Source organism: Arachis stenosperma, chromosome 8 (assembly GCF_014773155.1).
Source record: "Arachis stenosperma cultivar V10309 chromosome 8, arast.V10309.gnm1.PFL2, whole genome shotgun sequence".
Lineage (NCBI taxonomy): Eukaryota > Viridiplantae > Streptophyta > Magnoliopsida > Fabales > Fabaceae > Arachis > Arachis stenosperma.
Window position 1 is genome coordinate 46,001,945 of NC_080384.1, and position 8,718 is coordinate 46,010,662.

Genomic DNA, 8,718 nt, shown 5'->3' on the forward strand with positions numbered 1-8,718 from the left:
TGATCCCTGGTACTGAGGAGTATTTCCACGAGTCTTCCCTTGCCGGGCAGGCGAGGTGGATGTACCGTACTCTTTTGCGGGGCGCCGTGATAGCCCGGAAGGCCGAGTTTGAGCTGTCCGGGATGGAGTCCCTCCGCAGAAGGTTGGAATCTAGTGGGAAGGCTAACAATGAGCTGAAGAGTGAAGTCGAGACTCTCCGGGAGCAGTTGACCCAATTGAATGAGAAACTTGACGCCGCCGAGAAGAAGGCCACTGCTGCCGAGAAGAAAACTGCCACTGCTGAGAAGAAGTTAAAAGACTCGGACGCCACGGTTTCTCGCCTTGTCGAACGTGAGATGACTTTGGAGAGCCAGGTCGGCGCAGCGCAGAAACGGGTGGCCGAGATGGAGAAGGAAAAGCAGGCCGTGGAGGCCGAATTGGCAACGTGGAAGGCTAAGTACAAAGATGTCGTGAAGCAGGGGAAGGGTGCGATTTTGGCGACCGAGGAGGCTCTTAAGGCTCAGGTCAAAGTCATTGCTCCCGAGTTTGATACGTCGGCGATTGGTGTTCTCAAAGTCATTCAGGATGGCAAAGTTGTCGACGTCCCCAAGAAATGAATCTTCTGTTTAAAGTTTTTGTTTAGCCGTTTTGTTTTGGCTTGTGAACAATTTTGATTTTAGCCGTTTTGGCTTATGAACAATTTGATTTTAGCCGTTTTATCTTGGCTTGTGAACAATGACCTTTTTAGTCGTTTGCTCGTGTTATCGTTTCTATTAACCGTTTTTGGTTTATTGTCGTCATTTATAGTAACGGCCCGTGGCCTTTCGCGTAGTCATGTTACAACAGTGGTTGACGGGTTCCCGGGGTGATCAGTCCCGGGGTCGCGCGTCGTCGTTGGTCGTGGTGGGATGGTTTATCTGGAGAATTGAGTGACAAAACAGAAGAGAAAATTTGCACAAGTATATCTTATTCGGTAATCGTATAAAGGACTCGTAAGTCGCTATGAAAAGTTCAAAATTTAAATTTGCAAATTAACTACTTAGCTAGATTGGTCGGTTTGTCGGGCCATCCTCTAGGAGTAGAATCTTCTTAGGTTGTCCGCGTTCCATGTTCTCGGGACTTCTTTGCCGTCAAGCCTTTCTAACTTGAAGGCTCCTTTTCCCATCACTTTTTTGACTCTGTAGGGGCCTTCCCAGTTCGCCGCTAGCTTGCCTTCTCCGGGGGTCGGTAGGCCGATATCGTTTCGCCTCAGGACGAGGTCGTTCGGCTCGAATTCCCTCTTGAGCACTTTGGTGTTGTAGCGCAGAGCCATTCTTTGTTTTAGTGCTGTTTCTGTCAAATGGGCAATTTCCCTGGCTTTATCTATCAGGTCATTTTCCACGGTTTCTTCCACTCCTTTCAAAAGTAACCGTGGACTCGGTTCACCGATCTCTACGGGTATTACTGCGTCCACCCCGTACGTTAGTCGGAAAGGAGTTTCCTTAGTGGAGGATTGTTCAGTTGTTCGGTAGGACCAGAGAACCGATGCTAGTTCGTCGGCCCAAGCACCCTTTTTATTGTCCAACCTCTTTTTTAGCCCTGAAAGGATAATCTTGTTGGCGGACTCCACTTGTCCGTTCGTCTGAGGGTGTTCTACCGAAGAGAATCTTTGCTTTATGCCCAGGCCGTTGAGGAATTCCGTGAACTTTTTGTCAATAAATTGCGTGCCGTTGTCCGAGATGACGACTTCCGGTATCCCGAATCGCGTTATCACCTGCCTCCACATGAATTTCCTGCAATTGGACGAGGATATGCTGGCTAGTGGTTCGGCTTCTATCCATTTGGTGTAGTAGTCAATTGCGACTATGAGGTATTTGACTTGCCCCGGGCCGACTGGGAAGGGCCCTAAGAGGTCGACTCCCCATTGAGAGAATGGTCGGGAGGTCGTTAGCAAGCTTAACTCGGAGGCCGGCGCCCTGGCAAAGTTGGCGTTCTGTTGGCACTTTACGCATTTTTTGACAAACTCTTTGGAGTCCGCCATCATCGACGGCCAATAGTATCCGGCTCGGATTAGTTTCCTCGCTAGGGCCTTGCCTCCGATGTGGTGCCCACAGCAGCCCTCATGGACTTCCCTGAGGACGTAGTCCGTCTGATCGGGGTGTAGGCACTTCAGTAGGGGTTGGTTGAGCCCTTTCCTGAACAACTGTCCTTGGATGACGGCGTATTTGGCCGCTTCCCTTCTCAATTTCGCCGCGTCCTTTTCATCACTAGGGGGTTTGCCGTGTTCTAGGAAGTCGGTGATGGGGTCTAGCCATGAAGAACCTAGGCTTGTCATGTGCAGTGTGATTGCTGGTTCTCTCATCATGCCTTGGATGAGAGACCGGTTCCCTTCTCCCGGCTTTGTGCTGGCTAACTTTGATAGGAGATCTGCCCGTGTGTTCCTTTCTCTAGGTACGTGGTGGACTGTGACCTCTTCGAACTTTTGGCTCAATCTTTTAACCTTTTCCAAGTACTTCTGTAGCAAAGGGTCTTTGGCTTGGTAGCTACCGTTTACTTGGGAGGTGACGACTTGGGAATCGCTGCATATTTCTAGTCTTCTTGCGCCAACTTCTGCTGCTAGGGTTAAGCCTCCTATAAGGGCTTCATATTCTGCCTGGTTGTTCGAGATGGGAAACTCGAATCTGACCGACTGTTCGTATACAACCTGGTGCATGAAATTGTGATCACTACAACTTCGCACAACTAACCAGCAAGTGCACTGGGTCGTCCAAGTAATACCTTACGTGAGTAAGGGTCGATCCCATGGAGATTGTTGGTATGAAGCAAGCTATGGTCACCTTGTAAATCTCAGTCAGGCAGACTCAAATGGGTATAGTGATAAACGAATAAAGCATAAAGATAAAGATAGAGGTACTTATGTATATCATTGGTGAGAGCTTCAGACAAGCGAATGAAGATGCCTTCCCTTCCGTCTCTCTGCTTTCCTACAGTCTTCATCCAATCCTTCTTACTCCTTTCCATGGCAAGCTCATGTAGGGTTTCACCGTTGTCAGTGGCTACCTCCCATCCTCTCAGTGAAAATGTTCCCATGCTCTGTCACAGCATATGGCTAATCAGCTGTCGGTTCTCGGTCAGGCCGGAATAAAATCCATTGATTCTTTTGCGTCTGTCACTAACGCCCCGCCTGCTAGGAGTTTGAAGCACGTCACAGTCATTCAATCATTGAATCCTACTCAGAACACATACAAGGTTAGACCTTCCGGATTCTCTTGAATGCCGCCATCAGTTCTCGCCTATACCACGAAGATTCTGATCTCACGGAATGGCTGGCTCGTTTGTCAGGCGAGCACTCGGTTGTCAGGCGATCAACCATGCATCGTGTATCAGGAATCCAAGAGATATTCACTAGAGCTTTGATTGCTTGTAGAACAAGAGTGGTTGTCAGTCACTTTGTTCATGAGTGAGAATGATGATGAGTGTCACGGATCATCACCTTCATCAAGTTGAAGAACAAGTGATATCTTGGACAAAGAACAAGCGGAATTGAATAGAAGAACAATAGTAATTGCATTAATACTCGAGGTACAGCAGAGCTCCACACCTTAATCTATGGTGTGTAGAAACTCCACCGTTGAAAATACATAAGAACAAAAGTGATCATTGGTTTCGGCCCCAGAGAGGAAACCAGAAGAACCAAGATGAAAATACAATAGTAAAAGGTCCTATATATAGAGAACTAGTAGCCTAGGGTGTACAGAGATGAGTAAATGACATAAAAATCCACTTCCGGGCCCACTTGGTGTGTGCTTGGGCTGAGCATTGAAGCATTTTTGTGTAGAGACTCTTCTTGGAGTTAAACGCCAGCTTTTATGCCAGTTTGGGCGTTTAACTCCCATTTAGGTGCCAGTTCCGGCGTTTAACGCTGGAATTTCTGTAGGTGACTTTGAACGCCGGTTTGGGCCATCAAATCTTGGGCAAAGTATGAACTATCATATATTGCTGGAAAGCCCAGGATGTCTACTTTCCAACGCCGTTGAGAGCGCGCCAATTAGGCTTCTGTAGCTCCAGAAAATCCACTTCGAGTGCAGGGAGGTCAGAATCCAACAGCATCTGCAGTCCTTTTGAGTCTCTGGATCAGATTTTTGCTTAGATCCCTCAATTTCAGCCAGAAAATACCTGAAATCACAGAAAAACACACAAACTCATAGTAAAGTCCAGAAAAGTGAATTTTAACTAAAAACTAATAAAAATAATAAAAAACTAAAAGATACTAAAAACATACTAAAAACAATGCCAAAAAGGGTACAAATTATCCGCTCACAACACCAAACTTAAATTGTTGCTTGTCCTCAAGCAACTGAAAATCAAATAAGATAAAAAGAAAGATATACTATAGACTCCAAATTATCAATGAAACTTAGCTCCAAATTAGATGAGGGGACTAGTAGCTTTTTGCCTCCAAACAGTTTTGGCATCTCACTTTATCCTCTGAGGTTCAGAATGATTGGCTTCTTTAGGAACTCAGAATCCAGATAGTGTTATTGATTCTCTTAGTTAAGTATGATGATTCTTGAACACAGCTACTTTATGAGTCTTGGCCGTGGCCCAAAGCACTCTGTCTTCCAATATTACCACCGGATACATACATGCCACAGACACATAATTGGGTGAACCTTTTCAGATTGTGACTCAGCTTTGCTAGAGTCCCCAATTAGAGGTGTCCAGGGTTCTTAAGCACACTCTTTTTGCCTTGGATCACAACTTTATTTCTTTCTTTTTCTTTCTTTTTCTTTTTTCCCTTTTTTTTCGTTTTCTTTTTTTCCCTTTTTTTTCGTTTTTCTCTTTTTTTTTTCACTGCTTTTTCTTGCTTCAAGAATCATTTTTATGATTTTTCAGATCCTCAGTAACATGTCTCCTTTTTCATCATTCTTTCAAGAGCCAACAATTTTAACATTCATGAACAACAAATTCAAAAGACATATGCACTGTTCAAGCATACATTCAGAAAACAAAAAGTATTGTTACCACATCAAACTAATTAAGCTAGTTTTAAAGATGAATTTGAAATCCTGTACTTCTTGTTCTTTTGTAATAAAAACAGTTTTCATTTAAGAAAGGTGATGGATTCATAGGACATTCATAACTTTAAGGCATAGACACTAATACACTAATGATCATAAGACACAAACATAGACAAACATAAGCATGAAAATTTCGAAAAACAAGAAAATAAAGAACAAGGAGATTAAAGAACGGGTCCACCTTAGTGATGGCGGCTTGTTCTTCTTCTTGAAGATCCTATGGAGTGCTTGAGCTCCTCAATGTCTCTTCCTTGTCTTTGTTGCTCCTCTCTCATGATTCTTTGATCTTCTCTAATTTCATGGAGGAGGATGGAATGTTATTGGTGCTCCACCCTTAGTTGTCCCATGTTGGAACTCAATTCTCCTAGGGAGGTGTTCAGTTGCTCCCAATAGTTTTGTGGAGGAAAGTGCATCCTTTGAGGTATCTCAGGGATTTCATGATGAGTAGGGTCTCTTGTTTGCTCCATCCTTTTCTTAGTGATGGGCTTGAGGTCACGCCTTCTCAGTTGAACCGGCTTCTCTCTTGAATCTCTCTTCCATTGTGCGCCCTCTTCTCATATGACTGTGAGGACTTGGCCCAACCTTTGATCAAAGTTGACCCTTCTAGTGTAAGGATGTTCATCTCCTTGCATCATGGGCAAGTTGAATGCCAACCTCACATTTTCCGGACTAAAATCCAAGTATTTCCCCCGAACCATTGTAAGATAATTCTTTGGATCCGGGTTCACACTTTGATCATGGTTCTTGGTGATCCATGCATTGGCATAGAACTCTTGAACCATCAAGATTCCGACTTGTTGAATGGGGTTGGTAAGAACTTCCCAACCTCTTCTTCGGATCTCATGGCGGATCTCTGGATATTCACCCTTTTTGAGTGAAAAGGGGACCTCGGGGATCACCTTCTTTAAGGCCACAACTTCATAGAAGTGGTCTTGATGCACCCTTGAGATGAATCTATCCATCTCCCATGACTCGGAGGTGGAAGCTTTTGCCTTCCCTTTCCTCTTTCTAGAGGTTTCTCCGGCCTTGGATGCCATAAATGGTTATGGAAAAACAAAAAAGCAACGCTTTTACCACACCAAACTTAAAAGGTTTGCTCGTCCTCGAGCAAAAGAAGAAAGAAGAGAGTAGAAGAAGAAGAAATGATGAAGAAGGGGGGAAGTGATGTTTAGGTTGTGTGAATTTGAAGGGTGAGGTTGGTGGGGTTTAATGAAGGATGGATGTGAGTGGTGAATGGGGGAAGAAGAGAGAGAGTGGTGGTGGGGTAGGTTGGGATCCTGTGGGGTCCACAGATCCTGTGGTGTCAGGGAAAAGTCATCCCTGCACCAAATGTTGCTCAAAATCACGTTTTGAGCCATTTCTGGCGTTAAACGCCGGGCTGGTGCCCATTCCTGGCGTTTAACGCCAGGTTCTTGCCCTTTTCTGGCGTTTAACGCCAGTCTGGTGCCCCTTTCTGGCGTTAAACGCCCAGAATAGTGCCAGACTGGGCGTTAAACGCCCAACTGCTAGCCTCACTGGCGTTTAAACGCCAGTGAATTCTTCCTCCAGGGTGTGCTGTTTTTCTTTCTGTTTTTCATTCTGTTTTTGCTTTTTCAATGGATTTTGTGACTTCTTATGATCATCAACCTACAAAAAACATAAAATAACAAAAGAAAATAGATAAAATATAATTATTGGGTTGCCTCCCAACAAGCGCTTCTTTAATGTCAGTAGCTTGACAGAGGGCTCTCATGGAGCCTCACAGATACTCAGAGCAATGTTGGAACCTCCCAACACCAAACTTAGAGTTTGAATGTGGGGGTTCAACACCAAACTTAGAGTTTGGTTGTGGCCTCCCAACACCAAACTTAGAGTTTGACTGTGGGGGCTCTGTTTGTCTCTGATTAGAGAGAAGCTCTTCATGCTTCTTCTCCATGATGACAGAGGGGTATCCTTGAGCCTTAAACACAAAGGATTCTTCATTCACTTGAATGATCAGTTCACCTCCATCAACATCAATCACAGCCTTTGCTGTGGCTAGGAAGGGTCTGCCAAGGATGATGGATTCATCCATGCACTTCCCAGTCTCTAGGACTATGAAATTAGTAGGGATGTAATGGTCTTCAACTTTTACCAAAACATTCTCTACAAGTCCATGAGCTTGTTTTCTTGAGTTGTCTGCCATCTCTAGTGAGATTCTTGCAGCTTGTACCTCAAAGATCCATAGCTTCTCCATTACAGAGAGGCATGAGGTTCACACTTGACCCTAAGTCACACAGAGCCTTCTTGAAGGTCATGGTGCCTATGGTACAAGGTATGGAAAACTTCCCAGGATCTTGTCTCTTTTGAGGTAATTTCTGCCTAGACAAGTCATCCAGTTCTTTGGTGAGCAAAGGGGGTTCATCCTCCCAAGTCTCATTTCCAAATAACTTGTCATTTAGCTTCATGATTGCTCCAAGGTATTTAGCAACTTGCTCTTCAGTGACATACTCATCCTCTTCAGAGGAAGAATACTCATCAGAGCTCATGAAGGGCAGAAGTAAGTCCAATGGAATCTCTATGGTCTCATTTTGAGCCTCAGATTCCCATGGTTCCTCATTTGGGAACTTAGTGGAGGTCAGTGCACGCCCACTGAGGTCTTCCTCAGTGGCGTTCACTTCCTCTCTTTCCTCTCCAGATTCGGCCATGTTTATGGCCTTGCACTCTCCTTTTGGATTTTCTTCTGTATTGCTTGGAAGAGTACTTGGAGGGAGTTTCAGTCATGAAACTTTGAGTGGTTTTGATTAGATCAGAGACCATGGTTGCTAAGTCAGTCCTCTCTTTCCTCTCCAGATTCGCCATGTTTATGGCCTTGCACTCCCTTTTGGATTTTCTTCTGTATGCTTGGAAGAGTACTTGGAGGGAGTTCATAACTTTCTTGCTCAGCTGTCCCACTTGTGCCTCCAAATTTATAATGGAGGACCTTGTTTCAGTCATGAAACTTTGAGTGGTTTTGATTAGATCAGAGACCATGGTTGCTAAGTCAGAGGGGTTCTGCTTAGAATTCTCTGTCTGTTGCTGAGAAGATGATGGAAAAGGCTTTGCCATTGCTAAACCTGTTTCTCCACCATTATTGTTGTTGAAACCTTGTTGAGGTCTCTCTTGATTCTTCCATGAGAAATTTGGGTGATTTCTCCATGAAGAATTATAGGTGTTTCCATAGGGTTCTCCTAGGTAATTCACCTCTTCCATTGAAGGGTTCTCAGGATCATAGGCTTCTTCCTCAGATGAAGCATCCTTAGTACTGCTTGGTGCATTTTGCATTCCAGACAGACTTTGAGAAATCAAATTGACTTGTTGAGTCAATTCTTGTTCTGAGCCAGATGGCATTCAGAGTATCAATCTCAAGAACTCCTTTCTTCTGACTTGTCCCATTGTTCACAGGATTCCTTTCAGAAGTGTACATGAATTGGTTATTTGCAACCATTTCAATTAGCTCTTGAGCTTCTGTAGGCGTCTTCTTCAGATGAGATCCTCCAGCAGAGCTATCCAAAGACATCTTGGATAGTTCAGAGAGACCATCATAGAAAATACCTATGATGCTCCATTCAGAGAGCATGTCAGAAGGACACTTTCTGATCAATTGTTTGTATCTTTCCCAAGCTTCATAGAGGGATTCTCCATCCTTCTGTCTGAAGGTTTGGACTTCCACTCTAAGCTT

General features: G+C 44.4%; 1 non-coding gene across 1 annotated transcript; it reads left to right on the forward strand.

The window, feature by feature from the left end:
* Nucleotides 1-8,614: 8,614 nt before the first annotated feature.
* Nucleotides 8,615-8,718, forward strand: LOC130947093 (small nucleolar RNA R71). The gene has a single exon (XR_009072504.1). It is a non-coding gene; the product is annotated as a small nucleolar RNA R71 (small nucleolar RNA).